A 26,936-nucleotide genomic window follows, 5' to 3' on the forward strand; every position below is an offset into this window, starting at 1 on the left:
AATATCAGAACAAGTGCACCAAACAGTGAAGAGGCTGGATGGCCGTTTGAACGAAGACAACAAACTCCCTGCCATCCCACGTCTGTCTTGGCTTAGATGGACCATACAAGTCACGCTAGGGGCGATAACTCATATCCACATTTCCCCACCCACCATGGGTATATACATCTTGGTATTAATGAGGAAAAGTGAAAAAAAAAAAAAAAAAAAAAGAGGTTGTTAGCCTACAGCACCCGGTGTTTCCAGGCGGTCACCCATCCAAGTACTAACCGGGCTCGACGTTGCTTAACTTCGGTGTTCGGACGAGAACCGGTGTTTTCAACGTGATATGGCCGTAGGCACGTGCTGGGGTAAAACTTTGCTATATATTGGTGGTGAAATAAAATGCATGGAATATCAGAACAAGTGCACCAAACAGTGAAGAGGCTGGATGGCCGTTTGAACGAAGACAACAAACTCCCTGCCATCCCCACGTCCTGTCTTGGCTTAGATGGACCATACAAGTCACGCTAGGGGCGATAACTCATATCCACATTTCCCCACCCACCATGGGTATATACATCTTGGTATTAATGAGGAAAAGTGAAAAAAAAAAAAAAAAAAAAAAAGAGGTTGTTAGCCTACAGCACCCGTGTTCCCAGGCGGTCACCCATCAAGTACTAACCGGGCTCGACGTTGCTTAACTTCGGTGTTCGGACGAGAACCGGTGTTTTCAACGTGATATGGCCGTAGGCACGTGCTGGGGTAAATCTTTGCTATATATTGGTGGTGAAATAAAATGCATGGAATATCAGAACAAGTGCACCAAACAGTGAAGAGGCTGGATGGCCGTTTGCACGAAGACAACAAACTCCCTGCCATCCCACGTCTGTCTTGGCTTAGATGGACCATACAAGTCACGCTAGGGGCGATAACTCATATCCACATTTCCCCACCCACCATGGGTACATACATCTTTGTATTAATGAAGAAAAAGAGAAAAAAAACAAAAAAAAAAAAAGAGCTTGTTAGCCTACAGCACCCGGTGCTCCCAGGCGGTCACCCATCCAAGTACTAACCGGGCTCGATGTTGTTTAACCTCGGTGTTCGGACGAGAACCGGTGTTTTCAACGTGATATGGCCGTAGGCAGGTGCTGGGGTAAAACTTTGCTATATATTGGTGGTGAAATAAAATGCATGGAATATCAGAACAAGTGCACCAAACAGTGAAGAGGCTGGATGGCCGTTTGAACGAAGACAACAAACTCCCTGCCATCCCACGTCTGTCTTGGCTTAGATGGACCATGCAAGTCACGCTAGGGGCGATAACTCATATCCACATTTCCCCACCCACCATGGGTACATACATCTTTGTATTAATGCAGAAAAAGAAAAAAAAAAAAAAAAAAAGAGGTTGTTAGCCTACAGCACCCGGTGTTCCCAGGCGGTCACCCATCCAAGTACTAACCGGGCTCGACGTTGCTTAACCTCGGTGTTCGGATGAGAACCGGTGTTTTCAACGTGATATGGCCGTAGGCACGTGCTGGGGTAAAACTTTGCTATATATTGGTGGTGAAATAAAATGCATGGAATATCAGAACAAGTGCACCAAACAGTGAAGAGGCTGGATGGCCGTTTGAACGAAGACAACAAACTCCCTGCCATATCACGTCTGTCTTGGCTTAGATGGACCATACAAGTCACGCTAGGGGCGATAACTCATATCCACATTTCCCCACCCACCATGGGTATATACATCTTGGTATTAATGAAGAAAAAGTGAAAAAAAAAAAGAGGTTGTTAGCCTACAGCACCCGGTGTTCCCAGGCGGTCACCCATCCAAGTACTAACCGGGCTCGACGTTGCTTAACTTCGGTGTTCGGACAAGAACCAGTGTTTTCAACGTGATATGGCCGTAGGCACGTGCTGGGGTAAAACTTTGCTATATATTGGTGGTAAAATAAAATGCATGGAATATCAGAACAAGTGCACCAAACAGTGAAGAGGCTGGATGGCCGTTTGAACGAAGACAACAAACTCCCTGCCATCCCACGTCTGTCTTGGCTTAGATGGACCATACAAGTCACGCTAGGGGCGATAACTCACATCCACATTTCCCCACCCACCAAGGGTACATACATCTTTGTATTAATGAAGAAAAAAAGAAAAGAGAGAAAAAAAAATAGAGGTTGCTAGCCTACAGCACCCGGTGTTCCCAGGCGGTCACCCATCCAAGTACTAACCGGGCTCGACGTTGCTTAACTTCGGTGTTCGGACGAGAACCGGTGTTTTCAACGTGATATGGCCGTAGGCACGTGCTGGGGTAAAACTTTGCTATATATTGGTGGTGAAATAAAATGCATGGAATATCAGAACAAGTGCACCAAACAGTGAAGAGGCTGGATGGCCGTTTGAACGAAGACAACAAACTCCCTGCCATCCCACGTCTGTCTTGGCTTAGATGGACCATACAAGTCACGCTAGGGGCGATAACTCATATCCACATTTCCCCACCCACCATGGGTATATACATCTTGGTATTAATGAAGAAAAAGTGAAAAAAAAAAAGAGGTTGCTAGCCTACAGCACCCGGTGTTCCCAGGCGGTCACCCATCCAAGTACTAACCGGGCTCGACGTTGCTTAACTTCGGTGTTCAGACGAGAACCGGTGTTTTCAACGTGATATGGCCGTAGGCAGGTGCTGGGGTAAAACTTTGCTATATATTGGTGGTGAAATAAAATGCATGGAATATCAGAACAAGTGCACCAAACAGTGAAGAGGCTGGATGGCCGTTTGAACGAAGACAACAAACTCCCTGCCATCCCACGTCTGTCTTGGCTTAGATGGACCATACAAGTCACGCTAGGGGCGATAACTCATATCCACATTTCCCCACCCACCATGGGTACATACATCTTTGTATTAATGAAGAAAAAGAGAAAAAAAAAAAAAAAAAAAAAGAGGTTGTTAGCCTACAGCACCCGGTGTTCCCAGTCGGTCACCCATCCAAGTACTAACCGGGCTCGACGTTGTTTAACCTCGGTGTTCGGACGAGAACCGGTGTTTTCATCGTGATATGGCCGTAGGCAGGTGCTGGGGTAAAACTTTGCTATATATTGGTGGTGAAATAAAATGCATGGAATATCAGAACAAGTGCACCAAACAGTGAAGAGGCTGGATGGCCGTTTGAACGAAGACAACAAACTCCCTGCCATCCCACGTCTGTCTTGGCTTAGATGGACCATACAAGTCACGCTAGGGGCGATAACTCATATCCACATTTCCCCACCTACCATGGGTATATACATCTTGGTATTAATGAAGAAAAAGTGAAAAAAAAAAAAAAAAAAAGAGGTTGCTAGCCTACAGCACCCCGGTGTTCCCAGGCGGTCACCCATCCAAGTACTAACCGGGCTCGACGTTGCTTAACTTCGGTGTTCGGACAAGAACCGGTGTTTTCAACGTGATATGGCCGTAGGCAGGTGATGGGGTAAAACTTTGCTATATATTGGTGGAGAAATAAAATGCATGGAATATCAGAACAAGTGCACCAAACAGTGAAGAGGCTGGATGGCCGTTTGAACGAAGACAACAAACTCCCTGCCATCCCACGTCTGTCTTGGCTTAGATGGACCATACAAGTCACGCTAGGGGCGATAACTCATATCCACATTTCCCCACCCACCATGGGTACATACATCTTTGTATTAATGAAGAAAAAGAGAAAAAAAAAAAAAAAAAAAGAGGTTGTTAGCCTACAGCACCCGGTGTTCCCAGGCGGTCACCCATCCAAGTACTAACCGGGCTCGACGTTGCTGAACTTCGGTGTTCGGACGAGAACCGGTGTTTTCAACGTGATATGGCCGTAGGCAGGTGCTGGGGTAAAACTTTGCTATATATTGGTGGTGAAATAAAATGCATGGAATATCAGAACAAGTGCACCAAACAGTGAAGAGGCTAGATGGCCGTTTGAACGAAGACAACAAACTCCCTGCCATCCCACGTCTGTCTTGGCTTAGATGGACCATACAAGTTCACGCTAGGGCAATAACTCATATCCACATTTCCCCACCCACCATGGGTACATACATCTTTTTATTAATGAAGAAAAAGAGAAAAAGAGAAAAAAAAATAGAGGTTGCTAGCCTACAGCACCCGGTGTTCCCAGGCGGTCACCCATCCAAGTACTAACCGGGCTCGACGTTGCTTAACTTCGGTGTTTCGGACTGAGAACCGGTGTTTTCAACGTGATATGGCCGTAGGCATGTGCTGGGGTAAAACTTTGCTATATATTGGTGGTGAAATAAAATGCATGGAATATCAGAACAAGTGCACCAAACAGTGAAGAGGCTGGATGGCCGTTTGAACGAAGACAACAAACTCCCTGCCATCCCACGTCTGTCTTGGCTTAGATGGACCATGCAAGTCACGCTAGGGCCGATAACTCATATCCACATTTCCCCACCCACCATGGGTACATACATCTTTGTATTAATGCAGAAAAAGAAAAAAAAAAAAATAAAAAAGATGTTGTTAGCCTACAGCACCCGGTGTTCCCAGGCGGTCACCCATCCAAGTACTAACCGGGCTCGACGTTGCTTAACCTCGGTGTTCGGACGAGAACCGGTGTTTTCAACGTGATATGGCCGTAGGCACGTGCTGGGGTAAAACTTTGCTATATATTGGTGGTGAAATAAAATGCATGGAATATCAGAACAAGTGCACCAAACAGTGAAGAGGCTGGATGGCCGTTTGAACGAAGACAACAAACTCCCTGCCATCCCACGTCTGTCTTGGCTTAGATGGACCATACAAGTCACGCTAGGGGCGATAACTCATATCCACATTTCCCCACCCACCATGGATATATACATCTTGGTATTAATGAAGAAAAAGTGAAAAAAAAAAGAGGTTGCTATCCTACAGCACCCGGTGTTCCCAGGCGGTCACCCATCCAAGTACTAACCGGGCTCGATGTTGCTTAACTTCGGTGTTCGGACGAGAACCGAAGTTTTTTAACGTGATATGGCCGTAGGCACGTGCTGGGGTAAAACTTTGCTATATATTGGTGGTGAAATAAAATGCATGGAATATCAGAACAAGTGCACCAAACAGTGAAGAGGCTGGATGGCCGTTTGAACGAAGACAACAAACTCCCTGCCATCCCACGTCTGTCTTGGCTTAGATGGACCATACAAGTCACGCTAGGGGCGATAACTCATATCCACATTTCCCCACCCACCATGGGTACATACATCTTTGTATTAATGAAGAAAAAGTGAAAAAAAAAAGAGGTTGTTAGCCTACAGCACCCGGTGTTCCCAGGCGGTCACCCATCCAAGTACTAACCGGGCTCGACGTTGCTTAACTTCGGTGTTCGGACGAGAACCGGTGTTTTCAACGTGATATGGCCGTAGGCACGTGCTGGGGTAAAACTTTGCTATATATTGGTGGTGAAATAAAATGCATGGAATATCAGAACAAGTGCACCAAACAGTGAAGAGGCTGGATGGCCGTTTGAATGAAGACAACAAACTCCCTGCCATCCCACGTCTGTCTTGGCTTAGATGGACCATACAAGTCACGCTAGGGGCGATAACTCATATCCACATTTCCCCACCCACCATGGGTACATACATCTTTGTATTAATGAAGAAAAAGAGAAAAAAAAAAGAGGTTGTTAGCCTACAGCACCCGGTGTTCCCAGGCGGTCACCCATCCAAGTACTAACCGGGCTCGACGTTGCTTAACTTCGGTGTTCGGACGAGAACCGGTGTTTTCAACGTGATATGGCCGTAGGCAGGTGCTGGGGTAAATCTTTGCTATATATTGGTGGTGAAATAAAATGCATGGAATATCAGAACAAGTGCACCAAACAGTGAAGAGGCTGGATGGCCGTTTGAACGAAGACAACAAACTCCCTGCCATCCCACGTCTGTCTTGGCTTAGATGGACCATACAAGTCACGCTAGGGGCGATAACTCATATCCACATTTCCCCACCCACCATGGGTATATACATCTTGGTATTAATGAGGAAAAGTGAAAAAAAAAAAAAAAAAAAAAAAGAGGTTGTTAGCCTACAGCACCCGGTGTTTCCAGGCGGTCACCCATCCAAGTACTAACCGGGCTCGACGTTGCTTAACTTCGGTGTTCGGACGAGAACCGGTGTTTTCAACGTGATATGGCCGTAGGCACGTGCTGGGGTAAAACTTTGCTATATATTGGTGGTGAAATAAAATGCATGGAATATCAGAACAAGTGCACCAAACAGTGAAGAGGCTGGATGGCCGTTTGAACGAAGACAACAAACTCCCTGCCATCCCACGTCTGTCTTGGCTTAGATGGACCATACAAGTCACGCTAGGGGCGATAACTCATATCCACATTTCCCCACCCACCATGGGTATATACATCTTGGTATTAATGAGGAAAAGTGAAAAAAAAAAAAAAAAAAAAAAAGAGGTTGTTAGCCTACAGCACCCGGTGTTCCCAGGCGGTCACCCATCCAAGTACTAACCGGGCTCGACGTTGCTTAACTTCGGTGTTCGGACGAGAACCGGTGTTTTCAACGTGATATGGCCGTAGGCACGTGCTGGGGTAAAACTTTGCTATATATTGGTGGTGAAATAAAATGCATGGAATATCAGAACAAGTGCACCAAACAGTGAAGAGGCTGGATGGCCGTTTGCACGAAGACAACAAACTCCCTGCCATCCCACGTCTGTCTTGGCTTAGATGGACCATACAAGTCACGCTAGGGGCGATAACTCATATCCACATTTCCCCACCCACCATGGGTACATACATCTTTGTATTAATGAAGAAAAAGAGAAAAAAAAAAAAAAAAAAAAAGAGCTTGTTAGCCTACAGCACCCGGTGCTCCCAGGCGGTCACCCATCCAAGTACTAACCGGGCTCGATGTTGTTTAACCTCGGTGTTCGGACGAGAACCGGTGTTTTCAACGTGATATGGCCGTAGGCAGGTGCTGGGGTAAAACTTTGCTATATATTGGTGGTGAAATAAAATGCATGGAATATCAGAACAAGTGCACCAAACAGTGAAGAGGCTGGATGGCCGTTTGAACGAAGACAACAAACTCCCTGCCATCCCACGTCTGTCTTGGCTTAGATGGACCATGCAAGTCACGCTAGGGGCGATAACTCATATCCACATTTCCCCACCCACCATGGGTACATACATCTTTGTATTAATGCAGAAAAAGAAAAAAAAAAAAAAAAAAAGAGGTTGTTAGCCTACAGCACCCGGTGTTCCCAGGCGGTCACCCATCCAAGTACTAACCGGGCTCGACGTTGCTTAACCTCGGTGTTCGGATGAGAACCGGTGTTTTCAACGTGATATGGCCGTAGGCACGTGCTGGGGTAAAACTTTGCTATATATTGGTGGTGAAATAAAATGCATGGAATATCAGAACAAGTGCACCAAACAGTGAAGAGGCTGGATGGCCGTTTGAACGAAGACAACAAACTCCCTGCCATATCACGTCTGTCTTGGCTTAGATGGACCATACAAGTCACGCTAGGGGCGATAACTCATATCCACATTTCCCCACCCACCATGGGTATATACATCTTGGTATTAATGAAGAAAAAGTGAAGAAAAAAAAGAGGTTGCTAGCCTACAGCACCCGGTGTTCCCAGGCGGTCACCCATCCAAGTACTAACCGGGCTCGACGTTGCTTAACTTCGGTGTTCAGACGAGAACCGGTGTTTTCAACGTGATATGGCCGTAGGCAGGTGCTGGGGTAAAACTTTGCTATATATTGGTGGTGAAATAAAATGCATGGAATATCAGAACAAGTGCACCAAACAGTGAAGAGGCTGGATGGCCGTTTGAACGAAGACAACAAACTCCCTGCCATCCCACGTCTGTCTTGGCTTAGATGGACCATACAAGTCACGCTAGGGGCGATAACTCATATCCACATTTCCCCACCCACCATGGGTACATACATCTTTGTATTAATGAAGAAAAAGAGAAAAAAAAAAACAAAAAAAAAGAGGTTGTTAGCCTACAGCACCCGGTGTTCCCAGTCGGTCACCCATCCAAGTACTAACCGGGCTCGACGTTGTTTAACCTCGGTGTTCGGACGAGAACCGGTGTTTTCATCGTGATATGGCCGTAGGCAGGTGCTGGGGTAAAACTTTGCTATATATTGGTGGTGAAATAAAATGCATGGAATATCAGAACAAGTGCACCAAACAGTGAAGAGGCTGGATGGCCGTTTGAACGAAGACAACAAACTCCCTGCCATCCCACGTCTGTCTTGGCTTAGATGGACCATACAAGTCACGCTAGGGGCGATAACTCATATCCACATTTCCCCACCTACCATGGGTATATACATCTTGGTATTAATGAAGAAAAAGTGAAAAAAAAAAAAAAAAAAAAGAGGTTGCTAGCCTACAGCACCCGGTGTTCCCAGGCAGTCACCCATCCAAGTACTAACCGGGCTCGACGTTGCTTAACTTCGGTGTTCGGACAAGAACCGGTGTTTTCAACGTGATATGGCCGTAGGCAGGTGATGGGGTAAAACTTTGCTATATATTGGTGGAGAAATAAAATGCATGGAATATCAGAACAAGTGCACCAAACAGTGAAGAGGCTGGATGGCCGTTTGAACGAAGACAACAAACTCCCTGCCATCCCACGTCTGTCTTGGCTTAGATGGACCATACAAGTCACGCTAGGGGCGATAACTCATATCCACATTTCCCCACCCACCATGGGTACATACATCTTTGTATTAATGAAGAAAAAGAGAAAAAAAAAAAAAAAAAAAGAGGTTGTTAGCCTACAGCACCCGGTGTTCCCAGGCGGTCACCCATCCAAGTACTAACCGGGCTCGACGTTGCTGAACTTCGGTGTTCGGACGAGAACCGGTGTTTTCAACGTGATATGGCCGTAGGCAGGTGCTGGGGTAAAACTTTGCTATATATTGGTGGTGAAATAAAATGCATGGAATATCAGAACAAGTGCACCAAACAGTGAAGAGGCTAGATGGCCGTTTGAACGAAGACAACAAACTCCCTGCCATCCCACGTCTGTCTTGGCTTAGATGGACCATACAAGTCACGCTAGGGGCAATAACTCATATCCACATTTCCCCACCCACCATGGGTACATACATCTTTTTATTAATGAAGAAAAAGAGAAAAAGAGAAAAAAAAATAGAGGTTGCTAGCCTACAGCACCCGGTGTTCCCAGGCGGTCACCCATCCAAGTACTAACCGGGCTCGACGTTGCTTAACTTCGGTGTTCGGACGAGAACCGGTGTTTTCAACGTGATATGGCCGTAGGCATGTGCTGGGGTAAAACTTTGCTATATATTGGTGGTGAAATAAAATGCATGGAATATCAGAACAAGTGCACCAAACAGTGAAGAGGCTGGATGGCCGTTTGAACGAAGACAACAAACTCCCTGCCATCCCACGTCTGTCTTGGCTTAGATGGACCATGCAAGTCACGCTAGGGCCGATAACTCATATCCACATTTCCCCACCCACCATGGGTACATACATCTTTGTATTAATGCAGAAAAAGAAAAAAAAAAAAATAAAAAAGATGTTGTTAGCCTACAGCACCCGGTGTTCCCAGGCGGTCACCCATCCAAGTACTAACCGGGCTCGACGTTGCTTAACCTCGGTGTTCGGACGAGAACCGGTGTTTTCAACGTGATATGGCCGTAGGCACGTGCTGGGGTAAAACTTTGCTATATATTGGTGGTGAAATAAAATGCATGGAATATCAGAACAAGTGCACCAAACAGTGAAGAGGCTGGATGGCCGTTTGAACGAAGACAACAAACTCCCTGCCATCCCACGTCTGTCTTGGCTTAGATGGACCATACAAGTCACGCTAGGGGCGATAACTCATATCCACATTTCCCCACCCACCATGGATATATACATCTTGGTATTAATGAAGAAAAAGTGAAAAAAAAAAGAGGTTGCTATCCTACAGCACCCGGTGTTCCCAGGCGGTCACCCATCCAAGTACTAACCGGGCTCGATGTTGCTTAACTTCGGTGTTCGGACGAGAACCGAAGTTTTTTAACGTGATATGGCCGTAGGCACGTGCTGGGGTAAAACTTTGCTATATATTGGTGGTGAAATAAAATGCATGGAATATCAGAACAAGTGCACCAAACAGTGAAGAGGCTGGATGGCCGTTTGAACGAAGACAACAAACTCCCTGCCATCCCACGTCTGTCTTGGCTTAGATGGACCATACAAGTCACGCTAGGGGCGATAACTCATATCCACATTTCCCCACCCACCATGGGTACATACATCTTTGTATTAATGAAGAAAAAGTGAAAAAAAAAAGAGGTTGTTAGCCTACAGCACCCGGTGTTCCCAGGCGGTCACCCATCCAAGTACTAACCGGGCTCGACGTTGCTTAACTTCGGTGTTCGGACGAGAACCGGTGTTTTCAACGTGATATGGCCGTAGGCACGTGCTGGGGTAAAACTTTGCTATATATTGGTGGTGAAATAAAATGCATGGAATATCAGAACAAGTGCACCAAACAGTGAAGAGGCTGGATGGCCGTTTGAACGAAGACAACAAACTCCCTGCCATCCCACGTCTGTCTTGGCTTAGATGGACCATGCAAGTCACGCTAGGGGCGATAACTCATATCCACATTTCCCCACCCACCATGGGTACATACATCTTTGTATTAATGCAGAAAAAGAAGAAAAATAAAAAAAAACAGGTTGTTAGCCTACAGCACCCGGTGTTCCCAGGCGGTCACCCATCCAAGTACTAACCGGGCTCGACGTTGCTTAACTTCGGTGTTCAGACGAGAACCGGTGTTTTCAACGTGATATGGCCGTAGGCAGGTGCTGGGGTAAAACTTTGCTATATATTGGTGGTGAAATAAAATGCATGGAATATCAGAACAAGTGCACCAAACAGTGAAGAGGCTGGATGGCCGTTTGAACGAAGACAACAAACTCCCTGCCATCCCACGTCTGTCTTGGCTTAGATGGACCATACAAGTCACGCTAGGGGCGATAACTCATATCCACATTTCCCCACCACCATGGGTACATACATCTTTGTATTAATGAAGAAAAAGAGAAAAAAAAAAAAAAAAAAAAGAGGTTGTTAGCCTACAGCACCCGGTGTTCCCAGTCGGTCACCCATCCAAGTACTAACCGGGCTCGACGTTGTTTAACCTCGGTGTTCGGACGAGAACCGGTGTTTTCATCGTGATATGGCCGTAGGCAGGTGCTGGGGTAAAACTTTGCTATATATTGGTGGTGAAATAAAATGCATGGAATATCAGAACAAGTGCACCAAACAGTGAAGAGGCTGGATGGCCGTTTGAACGAAGACAACAAACTCCCTGCCATCCCACGTCTGTCTTGGCTTAGATGGACCATACAAGTCACGCTAGGGGCGATAACTCATATCCACATTTCCCCACCTACCATGGGTATATACATCTTGGTATTAATGAAGAAAAAGTGAAAAAAAAAAAAAAAAAAAAGAGGTTGCTAGCCTACAGCACCCGGTGTTCCCAGGCGGTCACCCATCCAAGTACTAACCGGGCTCGACGTTGCTTAACTTCGGTGTTCGGACAAGAACCGGTGTTTTCAACGTGATATGGCCGTAGGCAGGTGATGGGGTAAAACTTTGCTATATATTGGTGGAGAAATAAAATGCATGGAATATCAGAACAAGTGCACCAAACAGTGAAGAGGCTGGATGGCCGTTTGAACGAAGACAACAAACTCCCTGCCATCCCACGTCTGTCTTGGCTTAGATGGACCATACAAGTCACGCTAGGGGCGATAACTCATATCCACATTTCCCCACCCACCATGGGTACATACATCTTTGTATTAATGAAGAAAAAGAGAAAAAAAAAAAAAAAAAAAGAGGTTGTTAGCCTACAGCACCCGGTGTTCCCAGGCGGTCACCCATCCAAGTACTAACCGGGCTCGACGTTGCTGAACTTCGGTGTTCGGACGAGAACCGGTGTTTTCAACGTGATATGGCCGTAGGCAGGTGCTGGGGTAAAACTTTGCTATATATTGGTGGTGAAATAAAATGCATGGAATATCAGAACAAGTGCACCAAACAGTGAAGAGGCTAGATGGCCGTTTGAACGAAGACAACAAACTCCCTGCCATCCCACGTCTGTCTTGGCTTAGATGGACCATACAAGTCACGCTAGGGGCAATAACTCATATCCACATTTCCCCACCCACCATGGGTACATACATCTTTTTATTAATGAAGAAAAAGAGAAAAAGAGAAAAAAAAATAGAGGTTGCTAGCCTACAGCACCCGGTGTTCCCAGGCGGTCACCCATCCAAGTACTAACCGGGCTCGACGTTGCTTAACTTCGGTGTTCGGACGAGAACCGGTGTTTTCAACGTGATATGGCCGTAGGCATGTGCTGGGGTAAAACTTTGCTATATATTGGTGGTGAAATAAAATGCATGGAATATCAGAACAAGTGCACCAAACAGTGAAGAGGCTGGATGGCCGTTTGAACGAAGACAACAAACTCCCTGCCATCCCACGTCTGTCTTGGCTTAGATGGACCATGCAAGTCACGCTAGGGCCGATAACTCATATCCACATTTCCCCACCCACCATGGGTACATACATCTTTGTATTAATGCAGAAAAAGAAAAAAAAAAAAATAAAAAAGATGTTGTTAGCCTACAGCACCCGGTGTTCCCAGGCGGTCACCCATCCAAGTACTAACCGGGCTCGACGTTGCTTAACCTCGGTGTTCGGACGAGAACCGGTGTTTTCAACGTGATATGGCCGTAGGCACGTGCTGGGGTAAAACTTTGCTATATATTGGTGGTGAAATAAAATGCATGGAATATCAGAACAAGTGCACCAAACAGTGAAGAGGCTGGATGGCCGTTTGAACGAAGACAACAAACTCCCTGCCATCCCACGTCTGTCTTGGCTTAGATGGACCATACAAGTCACGCTAGGGGCGATAACTCATATCCACATTTCCCCACCCACCATGGATATATACATCTTGGTATTAATGAAGAAAAAGTGAAAAAAAAAAGAGGTTGCTATCCTACAGCACCCGGTGTTCCCAGGCGGTCACCCATCCAAGTACTAACCGGGCTCGATGTTGCTTAACTTCGGTGTTCGGACGAGAACCGGTGTTTTCAACGTGATATGGCCGTAGGCATGTGCTGGGGTAAAACTTTGCTATATATTGGTGGTGAAATAAAATGCATGGAATATCAGAACAAGTGCACCAAACAGTGAAGAGGCTGGATGGCCGTTTGAACGAAGACAACAAACTCCCTGCCATCCCACGTCTGTCTTGGCTTAGATGGACCATGCAAGTCACGCTAGGGCCGATAACTCATATCCACATTTCCCCACCCACCATGGGTACATACATCTTTGTATTAATGCAGAAAAAGAAAAAAAAAAAAATAAAAAAGATGTTGTTAGCCTACAGCACCCGGTGTTCCCAGGCGGTCACCCATCCAAGTACTAACCGGGCTCGACGTTGCTTAACCTCGGTGTTCGGACGAGAACCGGTGTTTTCAACGTGATATGGCCGTAGGCACGTGCTGGGGTAAAACTTTGCTATATATTGGTGGTGAAATAAAATGCATGGAATATCAGAACAAGTGCACCAAACAGTGAAGAGGCTGGATGGCCGTTTGAACGAAGACAACAAACTCCCTGCCATCCCACGTCTGTCTTGGCTTAGATGGACCATACAAGTCACGCTAGGGGCGATAACTCATATCCACATTTCCCCACCCACCATGGATATATACATCTTGGTATTAATGAAGAAAAAGTGAAAAAAAAAAGAGGTTGCTATCCTACAGCACCCGGTGTTCCCAGGCGGTCACCCATCCAAGTACTAACCGGGCTCGATGTTGCTTAACTTCGGTGTTCGGACGAGAACCGAAGTTTTTTAACGTGATATGGCCGTAGGCACGTGCTGGGGTAAAACTTTGCTATATATTGGTGGTGAAATAAAATGCATGGAATATCAGAACAAGTGCACCAAACAGTGAAGAGGCTGGATGGCCGTTTGAACGAAGACAACAAACTCCCTGCCATCCCACGTCTGTCTTGGCTTAGATGGACCATACAAGTCACGCTAGGGGCGATAACTCATATCCACATTTCCCCACCCACCATGGGTACATACATCTTTGTATTAATGAAGAAAAAGTGAAAAAAAAAATAGGTTGTTAGCCTACAGCACCCGGTGTTCCCAGGCGGTCACCCATCCAAGTACTAACCGGGCTCGACGTTGCTTAACTTCGGTGTTCGGACGAGAACCGGTGTTTTCAACGTGATATGGCCGTAGGCACGTGCTGGGGTAAAACTTTGCTATATATTGGTGGTGAAATAAAATGCATGGAATATCAGAACAAGTGCACCAAACAGTGAAGAGGCTGGATGGCCGTTTGAACGAAGACAACAAACTCCCTGCCATCCCACGTCTGTCTTGGCTTAGATGGACCATACAAGTCACGCTAGGGGCGATAACTCATATCCACATTTCCCCACCCACCATGGGTACATACATCTTTGTATTAATGCAGAAAAAGAAGAAAAATAAAAAAAAACAGGTTGTTAGCCTACAGCACCCGGTGTTCCCAGGCGGTCACCCATCCAAGTACTAACCGGGCTCGACGTTGCTTAACCTCGGTGTTCGGACGAGAACCGGTGTTTTCAACGTGATATGGCCGTAGGCACGTGCTGGGGTAAAACTTTGCTATATATTGGTGGTGAAATAAAATGCATGGAATATCAGAACAAGTGCACCAAACAGTGAAGAGGCTGGATGGCCGTTTGAACGAAGACAACAAACTCCCTGCCATCCCACGTCTGTCTTGGCTTAGATGGACCATGCAAGTCACGCTAGGGGCGATAACTCATATCCACATTTCCCCACCCACCATGGGTACATACATCTTTGTATTAATGCAGAAAAAGAAGAAAAATAAAAAAAAACAGGTTGTTAGCCTACAGCACCCGGTGTTCCCAGGCGGTCACCCATCCAAGTACTAACCGGGCTCGACGTTGCTTAACCTCGGTGTTCGGACGAGAACCGGTGTTTTCAACGTGATATGGCCGTAGGCACGTGCTGGGGTAAAACTTTGCTATATATTGGTGGTGAAATAAAATGCATGGAATATCAGAACAAATGCACCAAACAGTGAAGAGGCTGGATGGCCGTTTGAACGAAGACAACAAACTCCCTGCCATCCCACGTCTGTCTTGGCTTAGATGGACCATACAAGTCACGCTAGGGGCGATAACTCATATCCACATTTCCCCACCCACCATGGGTATATACATCTAGGTATTAATGAAGAAAAAGTGAAAAAAAAAGAAAAAAATAAGAGGTTGCTAGCCTACAGCACCCGGTGTTCCCAGGCGGTCACCCATCCAAGTACTAACCGGGCTCGACGTTGCTTAACTTCGGTGTTCGGACGAGAACCGGTGTTTTCAACGTGATATGGCCGTAGGCAGGTGCTGGGGTAAAACTTTGCTATATATTGGTGGTGAAATAAAATGCATGGAATATCAGAACAAGTGCACCAAACAGTGAAGAGGCTGGATGGCCGTTTGAACGAAGACAACAAACTCCCTGCCATCCCACGTCTGTCTTGGCTTAGATGGACCATACAAGTCACGCTAGGGGCGATAACTCATATCCACATTTCCCCACCCACCATGGGTACATACATCTTTGTATTAATGAAGAAAAAGAGAAAAAAAAGATGTTGTTAGCCTACAACACCCGGTGTTCCCATGCGGTCACCCATCCAAGTACTAACCGGGCTCGACGTTGCTTAACTTCGGTGTTCGGACGAAAACCGGTGTTTTCAACGTGATATGGCCGTAGGCACTTGCTGGGGTAAAACTTTGCTATATATTGGTGGTGAAATAAAATGCATGGAATATCAGAACAAGTGCACCAAACAGTGAAGAGGCTGGATGGCCGTTTGAACGAAGACAACAAACTCCCTGCCATCCCACGTCTGTCTTGGCTTAGATGGACCATACAAGTCACGCTAGGGGCGATAACTCATATCCACATTTCCCCACCCACCATGGGTATATACATCTTGGTATTAATGAAGAAAAATTGAAAAAAAAAAAAAAAAAAGAGGTTGCTAGCCTACAGCACCCGGTGTTCCCAGGCGGTCACCCATCCAAGTACTAACCGGGCTCGACGTTGTTTAACTTCGGTGTTCGGACGAGAACCGGTGTTTTCAACGTGATATGGCCGTAGGCACGTGCTGGGGTAAATCTTTGCTATATATTGGTGGTGAAATAAAATGCATGGAATATCAGAACAAGTGCACCAAACAGTGAAGAGGCTGGATGGCCGTTTGAACGAAGACAACAAACTCCCTGCCATCCCACGTCTGTCTTGGCTTAGATGGACCATACAAGTCACGCTAGGGGCGATAACTCAAATCCACATTTCCCCACCCACCATGGGTATATACATCTTGGTATTAATGAAGAAAAAGTGAAAAAAAAAAAGAGGTTGCTAGCCTACAGCACCCGGTGTTCCCAGGCGGTCACCCATCCAAGTACTAACCGGGCTCGACGTTGCTTAACTTCGGTGTTCGGACGAGAACCAGTGTTTTCAACGTGATATGGCCGTAGGCACGTGCTGGGGTAAAACTTTGCTATATATTGGTGGTAAAATAAAATGCATGGAATATCAGAACAAGTGCACCAAACAGTGAAGAGGCTGGATGGCCGTTTGAACGAAGACAACAAACTCCCTGCCATCCCACGTCTGTCTTGGCTTAGATGGACCATACAAGTCACGCTAGGGGCGATAACTCACATCCACATTTCCCCACCCACCAAGGGTACATACATCTTTGTATTAATGAAGAAAAAGAGAAAAAGAGAAAAAAAAATAGAGGTTGCTAGCCTACAGCACCTGGTGTTCCCAGGCGGTCACCCATCCAAGTACTAACCGGGCTCGACGTTGCTTAACTTCGGTGTTCGGACGAGAACCGGTGTTTTCAACGTGATATGGCCGTAGGCAGGTGCTGGGGTAAAACTTTGCTATATATTGGTGGTGAAATAAAATGCATGGAATATCAGAACAAGTGCACCAAACAGTGAAGAGGCTGGATGGCCGTTTGAACGAAGACAACAAACTCCCTGCCATCCCACGTCTGTCTTGGCTTAGATGGACCATACAAGTCACGCTAGGGGCGATAACTCATATCCACATTTCCCCACCCACCATGGGTACATACATCTTTGTATTAATGAAGAAAAAGAGAAAAAAAAAAAAAGAGGTTGTTAGCCTACAGCACCCGGTGTTCCCAGGCGGTCACCCATCCAAGTACTAACCGGGCTCGACGTTGCTTAACCTCGGTGTTCGGACGAGAACCGGTATTTTCAACGTGATATGGCCGTAGGCAGGTGCTGGGGTAAAACTTTGCTATATATTGGTGGAGAAATAAAATGCATGGACTATCAGAACAAGTGCACCAAACAGTGAAGAGGTTGGATGGCCGTTAGAATGAAGACAACAAACTCCCTGCCATCCCACGTCTGTCTTGGCTTAGATGGACCATACAAGTCACGCTAGGGGTGATAACTCATATCCACATTTCCCCACCCACCATGGGTATATACATCTTGGTATTAATGAAGAAAAAGTGAATAAAAAAAGAAAAAAAAAATAGGTTGCTAGCCTACAGCACCCGGTGTTCCCAGGCGGTCACCCATCCAAGTACTAACCGGGCTCGCCGTTGCTTAACTTCGGTGTTCGGACGAGAACCGGTGTTTTCAACGTGATATGGCCGTAGGCAGGTGCTGGGGTAAAACTTTGCTATATATTGGTGGTGAAATAAAATGCATGGAATATCAGAACAAGTGCACCAAACAGTGAAGAGGCTGGATAGCCGTTTGAACGAAGACAACAAACTCCCTGCCATCCCACGTCTGTCTTGGCTTAGATGGACCATACAAGTCACGCTAGGGGCGATAACTCATATCCACATTTCCCCACCCACCAAGGGTACATACATCTTTTTATTAATGAAGAAAAAGAGAAAAAGAGAAAAAAAAATAGAGGTTGCTAGCCTACAGCACCCGGTGTTCCCAGGCGGTCACCCATCCAAGTACTAACCGGGCTCGACGTTGTTTAACTTCGGTGTTCGGACGAGAACCGGTGTTTTCAACGTGATATGGCCGTAGGCATGTGCTGGGGTAAAACTTTGCTATATATTGGTGGTGAAATAAAATGCATGGAATATCAGAACAAGTGCACCAAACAGTGAAGAGGCTGGATGGCCGTTTGAACGAAGACAACAAACTCCCTGCCATCCCACGTCTGTCTTGGCTTAGATGGACCATACAAGTAACGCTAGGGGCGATAACTCATATCCACATTTCCCCACCCACCATTGGTACATACATCTTTGTATTAATGAAGAAAAAGTGAAAAAAAAAAGAGGTTGTTAGCCTACAGCACCCGGTGTTCCCAGGCGGTCACCCATCCAAGTACTAACCGGGCTCGACGTTGCTTAACTTCGGTGTTCGGACGAGAACCGGTGTTTTCAACGTGATATGGCCGTAGGCACGTGCTGGGGTAAAACTTTGCTATATATTGGTGGTGAAATAAAATGCATGGAATATCAGAACAAGTGCACCAAACAGTGAAGAGGCTGGATGGCCGTTTGAACGAAGACAACAAACTCCCTGCCATCCCACGTCTGTCTTGGCTTAGATGGACCATACAAGTCACGCTAGGGGCGATAACTCATATCCACATTTCCCCACCCACCAAGGGTACATACATCTTTGTATTAATGAAGAAAAAGAGAAAAAGAGAAAAAAAAATAGAGGTTGCTAGCCTACAGCACCCTGTGTTCCCAGGCGGTCACCCATCCAAGTACTAACCGGGCTCGACGTTGCTTAACCTCGGTGTTCGGACGAGAACCGGTGTTTTCAACGTGATATGGCCGTAGGCACGTGCTGGGGTAAAACTTTGCTATATATTGGTGGTGAAATAAAATGCATGGAATATCAGAACAAATGCACCAAACAGTGAAGAGGCTGGATGGCCGTATGAATGAAGACAACAAACTCCCTGCCATCCCACGTCTGTCTTGGCTTAGATGGACCATACAAGTCACGCTAGGGGCGATAACTCATATCCACATTTCCCCACCCACCATGGGTATATACATCTTTGTATTAATGAAGAAAAAGTGAAAAAAAAAGAAAAAAAAAAGAGGTTGCTAGCCTACAGCACCCGGTGTTCCCAGGCGGTCACCCATCCAAGTACTAACCGGGCTCGACGTTGCTTAACCTCGGTGTTCGGACGAGAACCGGTGTTTTCAACGTGATATGGCCGTAGGCACGTGCTGGGGTAAAACTTTGCTATATATTGGTGGTGAAATAAAATGCATGGAATATCAGAACAAATGCACCAAACAGTGAAGAGGCTGGATGGCCGTTTGAACGAAGACAACAAACTCCCTGCCATCCCACGTCTGTCTTGGCTTAGATGGACCATACAAGTCACGCTAGGGGCGATAACTCATATCCACATTTCCCCACCCACCATGGGTATATACATCTTTGTATTAATGCAGAAAAATAAAAAAAAAAAATAAAAAATAGTTTGTTAGCCTACAGCACCCGGTGTTCCCAGGCGGTCACCCATCCAAGTACTAACCGGGCTCGACGTTGCTTAACTTCGGTGTTCGGACGAGAACCGGTGTTTTCAACGTGATATGGCCGTAGGCAGGTGCTGGGGTAAAACTTTGCTATATATTGGTGGTGAAATAAAATGCATGGAATATCAGAACAAGTGCACCAAACAGTGAAGAGGCTGGATGGCCGTTTGAACGAAGACAACAAACTCCCTGCCATCCCACGTCTGTCTTGGCTTAGATGGACCATACAAGTCACGCTAGGGGCGATAACTCATATCCACATTTCCCCACCCACCATGGGTACATACATCTTTGTATTAATGAAGAAAAAGAGAGAAAAAAAAAAGAGGTTGTTAGCCTACAGCACCCGGTGTTCCCAGGCGGTCACCCATCCAAGTACTATCCGGGCTCGACGTTGCTTAACTTCGGTGTTCGGACGAGAACCGGTGTTTTCAACGTGATATGGCCGTAGGCACGTGCTGGGGTAAAACTTTGCTATATATTGGTGGTGAAATAAAATGCATGGAATATCAGAACAAGTGCACCAAACAGTGAAGAGACTGGATGGCCGTTTGAACGAAGACAACAAACTCCCTACCATCCCACGTCTGTCTTGGCTTAGATGGACCATACAAGTCACGCTAGGGGCGATAACTCATATCCACATTTCCCCACCCACCATGGGTACATACATCTTTGTATTAATGAAAAAAAAGAGAAAAAAAAAAAAAAAGGAGGTTGTTAGCCTACAGCACCCGGTGTTCCCAGGCGGTCACCCATCCAAGTACTAACCGGGCTCGACGTTGCTTAACTTCGGTGTTCGGACGAGAACCGGTGTTTTCAACGTGATATGCCGTAGGCACGTGCTGGGGTAAAACTTTGCTATATATTGGTGGTGAAATAAAATGCATGGAATATCAGAACAAGTGCACCAAACAGTGAAGAGGCTGGATGGCCGTTTGAACGAAGACAACAAACTCCCTGCCATCCCACGTCTGTCTTGGCTTAGATGGACCATACAAGTCACGCTAGGGGCGATAACTCATATCCACATTTCCCCACCCACCAAGGGTACATACATCTTTGTATTAATGAAGAAAAAGAGAAAAAGAGAAAAAAAAATAGAGGTTGCTAGCCTACAGCACCCTGTGTTCCCAGGCGGTCACCCATCCAAGTACTAACCGGGCTCGACGTTGCTTAACTTCGGTGTTCGGACGAGAACCGGTGTTTTCAACGTGATATGGCCGTAGGCACGTGCTGGGGTAAAACTTTGCTATATATTGGTGGTGAAATAAAATGCATGGAATATCAGAACAAATGCACCAAACAGTGAAGAGGCTGGATGGCCGTATGAATGAAGACAACAAACTCCCTGCCATCCCACGTCTGTCTTGGCTTAGATGGACCATACAAGTCACGCTAGGGGCGATAACTCATATCCACATTTCCCCACCCACCATGGGTATATACATCTTTGTATTAATGAAGAAAAAGTGAAAAAAAAAGAAAAAAAAAAGAGGTTGCTAGCCTACAGCACCCGGTGTTCCCAGGCGGTCACCCATCCAAGTACTAACCGGGCTCGACGTTGCTTAACCTCGGTGTTCGGACGAGAACCGGTGTTTTCAACGTGATATGGCCGTAGGCACGTGCTGGGGTAAAACTTTGCTATATATTGGTGGTGAAATAAAATGCATGGAATATCAGAACAAATGCACCAAACAGTGAAGAGGCTGGATGGCCGTTTGAACGAAGACAACAAACTCCCTGCCATCCCACGTCTGTCTTGGCTTAGATGGACCATACAAGTCACGCTAGGGGCGATAACTCATATCCACATTTCCCCACCCACCATGGGTATATACATCTTTGTATTAATGCAGAAAAATAAAGAAAAAAAATAAAAAAGAGGTTGTTAGCCTACAGCACCCGGTGTTCCCAAGGCGGTCACCCATCCAAGTACTAACCGGGCTCGACGTTGCTTAACTTCGGTGTTCGGACGAGAACCGGTGTTTTCAACGTGATATGGCCGTAGGCACGTGCTGGGGTAAAACTTTGCTATATATTGGTGTGAATAAAATGCATGGAATATCAGAACAAGTGCACCAAACAGTGAAGAGGCTGGATGGCCGTTTGAACGAAGACAACAAACTCCCTGCCATCCCACGTCTGTCTTGGCTTAGATGGACCATACAAGTCACGCTAGGGGCGATAACTCATATCCACATTTCCCCACCCACCATGGGTACATACATCTTTGTATTAATAAAGAAAAAGAGAAAAAGAGAGAAAAAAAATAGAGGTTGCTAGCCTACAGCACCCGGTGTTCCCAGGCGGTCACCCATCCAAGTACTAACCGGGCTTGACGTTGCTTAACTTCGGTGTTCGGACGAGAACCGGTGTTTTCAACGTGATATGGCCGTAGGCACGTGCTGGGGTAAATCTTTGCTATATATTGGTGGTGATATAAAATGCATGGAATATCAGAACAAGTGCACCAAACAGTGAAGAGGCTGGATGATCGTTTGAACGAAGACAACAAACTCCCTGCCATCCCACGTCTGTCTTGGCTTAGATGGACCATACAAGTCACGCTAGGGGCGATAACTCAAATCCACATTTCCCCACCCACCATGGGTATATACATCTTGGTATTAATGAAGAAAAAGTGAAAAAAAAAAGAGGTTGCTGGCCTACAGCACCCGGTGTTCCCAGGCGGTCACCCATCCAAGTACTAACCGGGCTCGATGTTGCTTAACTTCGGTGTTCGGACGAGAACCGGTGTTTTCAACGTGATATGGCCGTAGGCACGTGCTGGGGTAAAACTTTTCTATATATTGGTGGTGAAATAAATTGCATGGAATATCAGAACAAGTGCACCAAACAGTGAAGAGGCTGGATAGCCATTTGAACGAAGACAACAAACTCCCTGCCATCCCACGTCTGTCTTGGCTTAGATGGACCATACAAGTCACGCTAGGGGCGATAACTCATATCCACATTTCCCCACCCACCATGGGTACATACATCTTTGTAATAATGCAGAAAAAGAAAAAAAAAAAAAAAAAAAAGAGGTTGTTAGCCTACAGCACCCGGTGTTCCCAGGCGGTCACCCATCCAAGTACTAACCGGGCTCGACGTTGCTTAACCTCGGTGTTCGGACGAGAACCGGTGTTTTCAACGTGATATGGCCGTAGGCACGTGCTGGGGTAAAACTTTGCTATATATTGGTGGTGAAATAAAATGCATGGAATATCAGAACAAGTGCACCAAACAGTGAAGAGGCTGGATGGCCGTTTGAACGAAGACAACAAACTCCCTGCCATCCCACGTCTGTCTTGGCTTAGATGGACCATACAAGTCACGCTAGGGGCGATAACTCATATCCACATTTCCCCACCCACCATGGGTATATACATCTTGGTATTAATAAAGAAAAAGTAAAAAAAAAGAAAAAAAAAAGAGGTTGCTGGCCTACAGCACCCGGTGTTCCCAGGCGGTCACCCATCCAAGTACTAACCGGGCTCGACGTTGCTTAACTTCGGTGTTCGGACGAGAACCGGTGTTTTCAACGTGATATGGCCGTAGGCATGTGCTGGGGTAAAACTTTGCTATATATTGGTGGTGAAATAAAACGCATGGAATATCAGAACAAGTGCACCAAACAGTGAAGAGGCTGGATGGCCGTTTGAACGAAGACAACAAACTCCCTGCCATCCCACGTCTGTCTTGGCTTAGATGGACCATACAAGTCACGCTAGGGGCGATAACTCATATCCACATTTCCCCACCCACCATGGGTACATACATCTTTGTATTAATGAAGAAAAAAAGAGAGAGAAAAAAAAAAAAAAAGAGGTTGTTAGCCTACAGCACCCGGTGTTCCCAGGCGGTCACCCATCCAAGTACTAACCGGGCTCGACGTTGCTTAACCTCGGTGTTCGGATGAGAACCGGTGTTTTCAACGTGATATGGCCGTAGGCACGTGCTGGGGTAAAACTTTGCTATATATTGGTGGTGAAATAAAATGCATGGAATATCAGAACAAGTGCACCAAACAGTGAAGAGGCTGGATGGCCGTTTGAACGAAGACAGCAAACTCCCTGCCATCCCACGTCTGTCTTGGCTTAGATGGACCATACAAGTCACGCTAGGGGCGATAACTCATATCCACATTTCCCCACCCACCATGGGTACATACATCTTTGTATTAATGAAGAAAAAGAGAAAAAAAAGATGTTGTTAGCCTATAGCACCCGGTGTTCCCAGGCGGTCACCCATCCAAGTACTAACCGGGCTCGACGTTGCTTAACTTCGGTGTTCGGACGAGAACCGGTGTTTTCAACGTGATATGGCCGTAGGCACGTGCTGGGGTAAAACTTTGCTATATATTGGTGGTGAAATAAAATGCATGGAATATCAGAACAAGTGCACCAAACAGTGAAGAGGCTGGATGGCCGTTTGAATGAAGACAAGAAACTCCCTGCCATCCCACGTCTGTCTTGGCTTAGATGGACCATACAAGTCACGCTATGGGCGATAACTCATATCCACATTTCCCCACCCACCATGGGTACATACATCTTTGTATTAATGAAGAAAAAGAAAAAAAAAAGAAAAAAAAAAAAGAGGTTGTTAGCCTATTGCACCCGGTGCTCCCAGGCGGTCACCCATCCAAGTACTAACCGGGCTCGACGTTGTTTAACCTCGGTGTTCGGACGAGAACCGGTGTTTTCAACGTGATATGGCCGTAGGCAGGTGCTGGGTTAAAACTTTGCTATATATTGGTGGTGAAATAAAATGCATGGAATATCAGAACAAGTGCACCAAACAGTGAAGAGGCTGGATGGCCGTTTAAACGAAGACAACAAACTCCCTGCCATCCCACGTCTGTCTTGGCTTAGATGGACCATACAAGTCACGCTAGGGGCGATAACTCATATCCACATTTCCCCACCCACCATGGGTATATACATCTTTGTATTAATGAAGAAAAAGAAAAAAAAAAAAAAGAGGTTGTTAGCCTACAGCACCCGGTGTTTCCAGGGGGTCACCCATCCAAGTACTAACCGGGCTCGACGGTGCTGAACTTCGGTGTTCGGACGAGAACCGGTGTTTTCAACGTGATATGGCCGTAGGCACGTGCTGGGGTAAAACTTTGCTATATATTGGTGGTGAAATAAAATGCATGGAATATCAGAACAAGTGCACCAAACAGTGAAGAGGCTGGATGGCCGTTTGAACGAAGACAACAAACTCCCTGCCATCCCACGTCTGTCTTGGCTTAGATGGACCATACAAGTCACGCTAGGGGCGATAACTCATATCCACATTTCCCCACCCACCATGGGTACATACATCTTTGTATTAATGAAGAAAAAGAGAAAAAAAAAAAGAGGTTGTTAGCCTACAGCACCCGGTGTTCCCAGGCGGTCACCCATCCAAGTACTAACCGGGCTCGACGTTGCTTAACTTCGGTGTTCGGACGAGAACCGGTGTTTTCAACGTGATATGGCCGTAGGCACGTGCTGGGGTAAAACTTTGCTATATATTGGTGGTGAAATAAAATGCATGGAATATCAGAACAAGTGCACCAAACAGTGAAGAGGCTGGATGGCCGTTTGAACGAAGACAACAAACTCCCTGCCATCCCACGTCTGTCTTGGCTTAGATGGACCATACAAGTCACGCTAGGGGCGATAACTCATATCCACATTTCCCCACCCACCATGGGTATATATATCTTGGTATTAATGAGGAAAAGTGAAAAAAAAAAAAAAAAAAAAAAAGAGGTTGTTAGCCTACAGCACCCGGTGTTCCCAGGCGGTCACCCATCCAAGTACTAACCGGGCTCGGCGTTGCTTAACTTCGGTGTTCGGACGAGAACCGGTGTTTTCAACGTGATATGGCCGTAGGCACGTGCTGGGGTAAAACTTTGCTATATATTGGTGGTGAAATAAAATGCATGGAATATCAGAACAAGTGCACCAAACAGTGAAGAGGCTGGATGGCCGTTTGAACGAAGACAACAAACTCCCTGCCATCCCACGTCTGTCTTGGCTTAGATGGACCATACAAGTCACGCTAGGGGCGATAACTCATATCCACATTTCCCCACCCACCATGGGTACATACATCTTTGTATTATTGAAGAAAAAGAGAGAAAAAAAAAAGAGGTTGTTAGCCTACAGCCCCCGGTGTTCCCAGGCGGTCACCCATCCAAGTACTAACCGGGTTCGACGTTGCTTAACTTCGGTGTTCGGACGAGAACCGGTGTTTTCAACGTGATATGGCCGTAGGCACGTGCTGGGGTAAAACTTTGCTATATATTGGTGGTGAAATAAAATGCATGGAATATCAGAACAAGTGCACCAAACAGTGAAGAGGCTGGATGGCCGTTTGAACGAAGACAACAAACTCCCTGCCATCCCACGTCTGTCTTGGCTTAGATGGACCATACAAGTCACGCTAGGGGCGATAACTCATATCCACATTTCCCCACCCACCATGGGTACATACATCTTTGTATTAATGAAGAAAAAGAGAGAAAAAAAGAAGAGGTTGTTAGCCTACAGCCCCCGGTGTTCCCAGGCGGTCACCCATCCAAGTACTAACCGGGCTCGACGCTGCTTAACTTCGGTGTTCGGAAGAGAACCGGTGTTTTCAACGTGATATGGCCGTAGGCACGTGCTGGGGTAAAACTTTGCTATATATTGGTGGTGAAATAAAATGCATGGAATATCAGAACAAGTGCACCAAACAGTGAAGAGGCTGGATGGCCGTTTGAACGAAGACAACAAACTCCCTGCCATCCCACGTCTGTCTTGGCTTAGATGGACCATACAAGTCACGCTAGGGGCGATAACTCATATCCACATTTCCCCACCCACCATGGGTACATACATCTTTGTATTAATAAAGAAAAAGAGAAAAAGAGAAAAAAAAATAGAGGTTGCTAGCCTACAGCACCCGGTGTTCCCAGGCGGTCACCCATCCAAGTACTAACCGGGCTCGACGTTGCTTAACTTCGGTGTTCGGACGAGAACCGGTATTTTCAACGTGATATGGCCGTAGGCACGTGCTGGGGTAAAACTTTGCTATATATTGGTGGTGAAATAAAATGCATGGAATATCAGAACAAGTGCACCAAACAGTGAAGAGGCTGGATGGCCGTTTGAACGAAGACAACAAACTCCCTGCCATCCCACGTCTGTCTTGGCTTAGATGGACCATACAAGTCACGCTAGGGGCGATAACT

The 26,936-nt window shown here is 46.3% G+C and overlaps 1 protein-coding gene and 69 non-coding genes across 71 annotated transcripts in view; 1 reads left to right on the top strand and 69 right to left on the bottom strand.

The window, feature by feature from the left end:
- Nucleotides 1-26,936, top strand: part of LOC135464328 (serine-rich adhesin for platelets-like) — a 375,213-nt gene that overhangs the window by 111,650 nt on the left and 236,627 nt on the right. The window lies entirely within an intron of this gene.
- On the bottom strand, nucleotides 222-340 carry LOC135465117 (5S ribosomal RNA). Its single transcript, XR_010443823.1, has one exon. It is a non-coding gene; the product is annotated as a 5S ribosomal RNA (ribosomal RNA).
- Nucleotides 618-734, bottom strand: LOC135465244 (5S ribosomal RNA). The gene has a single exon (XR_010443942.1). It is a non-coding gene; the product is annotated as a 5S ribosomal RNA (ribosomal RNA).
- On the bottom strand, nucleotides 1,010-1,128 carry LOC135465260 (5S ribosomal RNA). The gene has a single exon (XR_010443957.1). It is a non-coding gene; the product is annotated as a 5S ribosomal RNA (ribosomal RNA).
- LOC135465023 (5S ribosomal RNA) lies at nucleotides 1,399-1,517 on the bottom strand. The gene has a single exon (XR_010443735.1). It is a non-coding gene; the product is annotated as a 5S ribosomal RNA (ribosomal RNA).
- Nucleotides 1,782-1,900, bottom strand: LOC135465177 (5S ribosomal RNA). Its single transcript, XR_010443879.1, has one exon. It is a non-coding gene; the product is annotated as a 5S ribosomal RNA (ribosomal RNA).
- On the bottom strand, nucleotides 2,174-2,292 carry LOC135464990 (5S ribosomal RNA). The gene has a single exon (XR_010443704.1). It is a non-coding gene; the product is annotated as a 5S ribosomal RNA (ribosomal RNA).
- LOC135464999 (5S ribosomal RNA) lies at nucleotides 2,557-2,675 on the bottom strand. Its single transcript, XR_010443713.1, has one exon. It is a non-coding gene; the product is annotated as a 5S ribosomal RNA (ribosomal RNA).
- Nucleotides 2,950-3,068, bottom strand: LOC135465266 (5S ribosomal RNA). The gene has a single exon (XR_010443962.1). It is a non-coding gene; the product is annotated as a 5S ribosomal RNA (ribosomal RNA).
- On the bottom strand, nucleotides 3,341-3,460 carry LOC135465196 (5S ribosomal RNA). The gene has a single exon (XR_010443897.1). It is a non-coding gene; the product is annotated as a 5S ribosomal RNA (ribosomal RNA).
- Nucleotides 3,733-3,851, bottom strand: LOC135465145 (5S ribosomal RNA). Its single transcript, XR_010443849.1, has one exon. It is a non-coding gene; the product is annotated as a 5S ribosomal RNA (ribosomal RNA).
- On the bottom strand, nucleotides 4,124-4,244 carry LOC135465258 (5S ribosomal RNA). Its single transcript, XR_010443955.1, has one exon. It is a non-coding gene; the product is annotated as a 5S ribosomal RNA (ribosomal RNA).
- LOC135465078 (5S ribosomal RNA) lies at nucleotides 4,516-4,634 on the bottom strand. The gene has a single exon (XR_010443787.1). It is a non-coding gene; the product is annotated as a 5S ribosomal RNA (ribosomal RNA).
- On the bottom strand, nucleotides 4,898-5,017 carry LOC135465327 (5S ribosomal RNA). Its single transcript, XR_010444018.1, has one exon. It is a non-coding gene; the product is annotated as a 5S ribosomal RNA (ribosomal RNA).
- Nucleotides 5,281-5,399, bottom strand: LOC135465001 (5S ribosomal RNA). Its single transcript, XR_010443715.1, has one exon. It is a non-coding gene; the product is annotated as a 5S ribosomal RNA (ribosomal RNA).
- LOC135465013 (5S ribosomal RNA) lies at nucleotides 5,663-5,781 on the bottom strand. Its single transcript, XR_010443726.1, has one exon. It is a non-coding gene; the product is annotated as a 5S ribosomal RNA (ribosomal RNA).
- Nucleotides 6,057-6,175, bottom strand: LOC135465118 (5S ribosomal RNA). Its single transcript, XR_010443824.1, has one exon. It is a non-coding gene; the product is annotated as a 5S ribosomal RNA (ribosomal RNA).
- Nucleotides 6,451-6,569, bottom strand: LOC135465025 (5S ribosomal RNA). Its single transcript, XR_010443737.1, has one exon. It is a non-coding gene; the product is annotated as a 5S ribosomal RNA (ribosomal RNA).
- LOC135465262 (5S ribosomal RNA) lies at nucleotides 6,844-6,962 on the bottom strand. Its single transcript, XR_010443958.1, has one exon. It is a non-coding gene; the product is annotated as a 5S ribosomal RNA (ribosomal RNA).
- Nucleotides 7,233-7,351, bottom strand: LOC135465024 (5S ribosomal RNA). Its single transcript, XR_010443736.1, has one exon. It is a non-coding gene; the product is annotated as a 5S ribosomal RNA (ribosomal RNA).
- Nucleotides 7,616-7,734, bottom strand: LOC135465000 (5S ribosomal RNA). Its single transcript, XR_010443714.1, has one exon. It is a non-coding gene; the product is annotated as a 5S ribosomal RNA (ribosomal RNA).
- Nucleotides 8,009-8,127, bottom strand: LOC135465267 (5S ribosomal RNA). Its single transcript, XR_010443963.1, has one exon. It is a non-coding gene; the product is annotated as a 5S ribosomal RNA (ribosomal RNA).
- On the bottom strand, nucleotides 8,401-8,519 carry LOC135465193 (5S ribosomal RNA). The gene has a single exon (XR_010443894.1). It is a non-coding gene; the product is annotated as a 5S ribosomal RNA (ribosomal RNA).
- LOC135465146 (5S ribosomal RNA) lies at nucleotides 8,792-8,910 on the bottom strand. The gene has a single exon (XR_010443850.1). It is a non-coding gene; the product is annotated as a 5S ribosomal RNA (ribosomal RNA).
- Nucleotides 9,183-9,301, bottom strand: LOC135465037 (5S ribosomal RNA). Its single transcript, XR_010443748.1, has one exon. It is a non-coding gene; the product is annotated as a 5S ribosomal RNA (ribosomal RNA).
- On the bottom strand, nucleotides 9,573-9,691 carry LOC135465079 (5S ribosomal RNA). The gene has a single exon (XR_010443788.1). It is a non-coding gene; the product is annotated as a 5S ribosomal RNA (ribosomal RNA).
- Nucleotides 9,955-10,074, bottom strand: LOC135465328 (5S ribosomal RNA). Its single transcript, XR_010444019.1, has one exon. It is a non-coding gene; the product is annotated as a 5S ribosomal RNA (ribosomal RNA).
- Nucleotides 10,338-10,456, bottom strand: LOC135465048 (5S ribosomal RNA). Its single transcript, XR_010443759.1, has one exon. It is a non-coding gene; the product is annotated as a 5S ribosomal RNA (ribosomal RNA).
- On the bottom strand, nucleotides 10,726-10,844 carry LOC135465002 (5S ribosomal RNA). Its single transcript, XR_010443716.1, has one exon. It is a non-coding gene; the product is annotated as a 5S ribosomal RNA (ribosomal RNA).
- Nucleotides 11,117-11,235, bottom strand: LOC135465268 (5S ribosomal RNA). The gene has a single exon (XR_010443964.1). It is a non-coding gene; the product is annotated as a 5S ribosomal RNA (ribosomal RNA).
- Nucleotides 11,509-11,627, bottom strand: LOC135465119 (5S ribosomal RNA). Its single transcript, XR_010443825.1, has one exon. It is a non-coding gene; the product is annotated as a 5S ribosomal RNA (ribosomal RNA).
- LOC135465147 (5S ribosomal RNA) lies at nucleotides 11,900-12,018 on the bottom strand. Its single transcript, XR_010443851.1, has one exon. It is a non-coding gene; the product is annotated as a 5S ribosomal RNA (ribosomal RNA).
- On the bottom strand, nucleotides 12,291-12,409 carry LOC135465060 (5S ribosomal RNA). The gene has a single exon (XR_010443770.1). It is a non-coding gene; the product is annotated as a 5S ribosomal RNA (ribosomal RNA).
- On the bottom strand, nucleotides 12,681-12,799 carry LOC135465080 (5S ribosomal RNA). The gene has a single exon (XR_010443789.1). It is a non-coding gene; the product is annotated as a 5S ribosomal RNA (ribosomal RNA).
- LOC135465198 (5S ribosomal RNA) lies at nucleotides 13,063-13,181 on the bottom strand. The gene has a single exon (XR_010443898.1). It is a non-coding gene; the product is annotated as a 5S ribosomal RNA (ribosomal RNA).
- On the bottom strand, nucleotides 13,453-13,571 carry LOC135465081 (5S ribosomal RNA). Its single transcript, XR_010443790.1, has one exon. It is a non-coding gene; the product is annotated as a 5S ribosomal RNA (ribosomal RNA).
- LOC135465329 (5S ribosomal RNA) lies at nucleotides 13,835-13,954 on the bottom strand. Its single transcript, XR_010444020.1, has one exon. It is a non-coding gene; the product is annotated as a 5S ribosomal RNA (ribosomal RNA).
- LOC135465072 (5S ribosomal RNA) lies at nucleotides 14,218-14,336 on the bottom strand. Its single transcript, XR_010443781.1, has one exon. It is a non-coding gene; the product is annotated as a 5S ribosomal RNA (ribosomal RNA).
- On the bottom strand, nucleotides 14,606-14,724 carry LOC135465082 (5S ribosomal RNA). The gene has a single exon (XR_010443791.1). It is a non-coding gene; the product is annotated as a 5S ribosomal RNA (ribosomal RNA).
- Nucleotides 14,994-15,112, bottom strand: LOC135465085 (5S ribosomal RNA). The gene has a single exon (XR_010443793.1). It is a non-coding gene; the product is annotated as a 5S ribosomal RNA (ribosomal RNA).
- Nucleotides 15,386-15,504, bottom strand: LOC135465083 (5S ribosomal RNA). The gene has a single exon (XR_010443792.1). It is a non-coding gene; the product is annotated as a 5S ribosomal RNA (ribosomal RNA).
- Nucleotides 15,766-15,884, bottom strand: LOC135465170 (5S ribosomal RNA). The gene has a single exon (XR_010443872.1). It is a non-coding gene; the product is annotated as a 5S ribosomal RNA (ribosomal RNA).
- LOC135465006 (5S ribosomal RNA) lies at nucleotides 16,156-16,274 on the bottom strand. The gene has a single exon (XR_010443719.1). It is a non-coding gene; the product is annotated as a 5S ribosomal RNA (ribosomal RNA).
- On the bottom strand, nucleotides 16,539-16,657 carry LOC135465018 (5S ribosomal RNA). The gene has a single exon (XR_010443731.1). It is a non-coding gene; the product is annotated as a 5S ribosomal RNA (ribosomal RNA).
- On the bottom strand, nucleotides 16,930-17,048 carry LOC135464983 (5S ribosomal RNA). The gene has a single exon (XR_010443698.1). It is a non-coding gene; the product is annotated as a 5S ribosomal RNA (ribosomal RNA).
- On the bottom strand, nucleotides 17,315-17,433 carry LOC135465173 (5S ribosomal RNA). Its single transcript, XR_010443875.1, has one exon. It is a non-coding gene; the product is annotated as a 5S ribosomal RNA (ribosomal RNA).
- Nucleotides 17,708-17,826, bottom strand: LOC135465027 (5S ribosomal RNA). Its single transcript, XR_010443739.1, has one exon. It is a non-coding gene; the product is annotated as a 5S ribosomal RNA (ribosomal RNA).
- On the bottom strand, nucleotides 18,099-18,217 carry LOC135465007 (5S ribosomal RNA). The gene has a single exon (XR_010443720.1). It is a non-coding gene; the product is annotated as a 5S ribosomal RNA (ribosomal RNA).
- Nucleotides 18,481-18,599, bottom strand: LOC135465095 (5S ribosomal RNA). The gene has a single exon (XR_010443803.1). It is a non-coding gene; the product is annotated as a 5S ribosomal RNA (ribosomal RNA).
- On the bottom strand, nucleotides 18,872-18,990 carry LOC135465225 (5S ribosomal RNA). Its single transcript, XR_010443924.1, has one exon. It is a non-coding gene; the product is annotated as a 5S ribosomal RNA (ribosomal RNA).
- LOC135465086 (5S ribosomal RNA) lies at nucleotides 19,264-19,382 on the bottom strand. The gene has a single exon (XR_010443794.1). It is a non-coding gene; the product is annotated as a 5S ribosomal RNA (ribosomal RNA).
- Nucleotides 19,653-19,771, bottom strand: LOC135465108 (5S ribosomal RNA). The gene has a single exon (XR_010443815.1). It is a non-coding gene; the product is annotated as a 5S ribosomal RNA (ribosomal RNA).
- Nucleotides 20,037-20,155, bottom strand: LOC135464998 (5S ribosomal RNA). Its single transcript, XR_010443712.1, has one exon. It is a non-coding gene; the product is annotated as a 5S ribosomal RNA (ribosomal RNA).
- LOC135465205 (5S ribosomal RNA) lies at nucleotides 20,425-20,542 on the bottom strand. Its single transcript, XR_010443905.1, has one exon. It is a non-coding gene; the product is annotated as a 5S ribosomal RNA (ribosomal RNA).
- Nucleotides 20,815-20,933, bottom strand: LOC135465158 (5S ribosomal RNA). Its single transcript, XR_010443861.1, has one exon. It is a non-coding gene; the product is annotated as a 5S ribosomal RNA (ribosomal RNA).
- On the bottom strand, nucleotides 21,207-21,325 carry LOC135465087 (5S ribosomal RNA). The gene has a single exon (XR_010443795.1). It is a non-coding gene; the product is annotated as a 5S ribosomal RNA (ribosomal RNA).
- On the bottom strand, nucleotides 21,596-21,715 carry LOC135465180 (5S ribosomal RNA). The gene has a single exon (XR_010443882.1). It is a non-coding gene; the product is annotated as a 5S ribosomal RNA (ribosomal RNA).
- LOC135465135 (5S ribosomal RNA) lies at nucleotides 21,987-22,105 on the bottom strand. Its single transcript, XR_010443840.1, has one exon. It is a non-coding gene; the product is annotated as a 5S ribosomal RNA (ribosomal RNA).
- Nucleotides 22,369-22,487, bottom strand: LOC135465071 (5S ribosomal RNA). Its single transcript, XR_010443780.1, has one exon. It is a non-coding gene; the product is annotated as a 5S ribosomal RNA (ribosomal RNA).
- LOC135465088 (5S ribosomal RNA) lies at nucleotides 22,759-22,877 on the bottom strand. The gene has a single exon (XR_010443796.1). It is a non-coding gene; the product is annotated as a 5S ribosomal RNA (ribosomal RNA).
- On the bottom strand, nucleotides 23,150-23,268 carry LOC135465221 (5S ribosomal RNA). Its single transcript, XR_010443920.1, has one exon. It is a non-coding gene; the product is annotated as a 5S ribosomal RNA (ribosomal RNA).
- Nucleotides 23,543-23,661, bottom strand: LOC135465026 (5S ribosomal RNA). Its single transcript, XR_010443738.1, has one exon. It is a non-coding gene; the product is annotated as a 5S ribosomal RNA (ribosomal RNA).
- LOC135465115 (5S ribosomal RNA) lies at nucleotides 23,923-24,041 on the bottom strand. The gene has a single exon (XR_010443822.1). It is a non-coding gene; the product is annotated as a 5S ribosomal RNA (ribosomal RNA).
- LOC135465309 (5S ribosomal RNA) lies at nucleotides 24,316-24,434 on the bottom strand. The gene has a single exon (XR_010444002.1). It is a non-coding gene; the product is annotated as a 5S ribosomal RNA (ribosomal RNA).
- LOC135465283 (5S ribosomal RNA) lies at nucleotides 24,700-24,818 on the bottom strand. Its single transcript, XR_010443978.1, has one exon. It is a non-coding gene; the product is annotated as a 5S ribosomal RNA (ribosomal RNA).
- On the bottom strand, nucleotides 25,083-25,201 carry LOC135465120 (5S ribosomal RNA). The gene has a single exon (XR_010443826.1). It is a non-coding gene; the product is annotated as a 5S ribosomal RNA (ribosomal RNA).
- Nucleotides 25,477-25,595, bottom strand: LOC135465005 (5S ribosomal RNA). The gene has a single exon (XR_010443718.1). It is a non-coding gene; the product is annotated as a 5S ribosomal RNA (ribosomal RNA).
- Nucleotides 25,861-25,979, bottom strand: LOC135465194 (5S ribosomal RNA). The gene has a single exon (XR_010443895.1). It is a non-coding gene; the product is annotated as a 5S ribosomal RNA (ribosomal RNA).
- Nucleotides 26,245-26,363, bottom strand: LOC135465174 (5S ribosomal RNA). Its single transcript, XR_010443876.1, has one exon. It is a non-coding gene; the product is annotated as a 5S ribosomal RNA (ribosomal RNA).
- Nucleotides 26,636-26,754, bottom strand: LOC135465015 (5S ribosomal RNA). Its single transcript, XR_010443728.1, has one exon. It is a non-coding gene; the product is annotated as a 5S ribosomal RNA (ribosomal RNA).

This window comes from Liolophura sinensis, chromosome 4 (genome assembly GCF_032854445.1).
Source record: "Liolophura sinensis isolate JHLJ2023 chromosome 4, CUHK_Ljap_v2, whole genome shotgun sequence".
Taxonomy (NCBI): domain Eukaryota; kingdom Metazoa; phylum Mollusca; class Polyplacophora; order Chitonida; family Chitonidae; genus Liolophura; species Liolophura sinensis.